Below are 1,071 nucleotides of genomic sequence, written 5' to 3'. Positions count from 1 at the left end.
GTCGGTGGTAATTTGCTATTTCAGCCATAGGACACTAACACACCAATCCCTCCTTCCCACCCACTGATCCCTCCTCAGAGATGAGTACATGAGTAACCAGAAGTCAAAGGGTAGGTGGCAGAGTGCAGTGGTGCAATCACGGCTCACTGCAGCTTCAATGCTCACCAACTTGGTTTCTTCTATCCTAGGCACACAGGAGGACTTCATTTCCCAGGTCTCCTTGCAGTGAAGTTGAGGCCATGTGACTGGTCTTGGGCCAATGGAATGGGTGCAGAAGGGACACAGCCCATTTCCAGACTCAGTCTAAAATGTCCTCCATAATCCTTACTCTTTCTCCCTTCACTCACTGGCTGCAGGAAGCTGAGAATTATCCTTGGACTTACATAAAGCATTTTGGACTTTATGTAAGTAACAACCTATTGTATTAAGCTACTAAGATTTTAGGGTTGTTTGTTAAAGCAGCTAACCTTAAACATCCTAACAACTACAAATAGAATACCTGTTACTGCATACACTATATATATCAAAACATTATTATGGGCCAGGTGAGGTGGCTCATGCCTGTAATCCCAGCACTTTGGGAGGCCGAGGCAGGAGGATCACATGAGCTCAGGAGTTCGAGACCAGCCTGGCCAACATAGTGAGACCCTGTCTACAAAAATTAACAAAAAAATTAGCTGGGCTTTGTGGTATGTGCCTACAGTCCCAGCTACCCAGGAGGCTGAGGTGGGAGGACAGCTTGAGCCTGGGAGATTGAAGTTGCAGTGAGCCGTGATTGCACCACTGCACTCCAGCCTGGATGACAGCAAGACCCTGTGAGGGAAAAAAAAGTGGAACACCAGGAGCTACCAGAAACTGAAGAGTCAAGGAAGGATTCTCCTCTGAGCCTTTGAAGGAAGTGGCATGCTGACACCTTAATTTTGGCATCTGGAACTGTGAGATAATATATTTTTGTTGCTTTAAGCCACTAGGTTTGTAGTAATTTATACAGCAGTCTCGGGAAGCGAATATACATGCTCAATCAGAACCTCTGGGGGCGGGCCTGGCAATCTGTTTTTTTTTTTTTTTTTT

This window comes from Pongo abelii, chromosome 20, assembly GCF_028885655.2.
Source record: "Pongo abelii isolate AG06213 chromosome 20, NHGRI_mPonAbe1-v2.0_pri, whole genome shotgun sequence".
Taxonomy (NCBI): Eukaryota; Metazoa; Chordata; class Mammalia; order Primates; family Hominidae; genus Pongo; species Pongo abelii.
Note: the sequence above shows the minus strand (reverse complement) of the source record.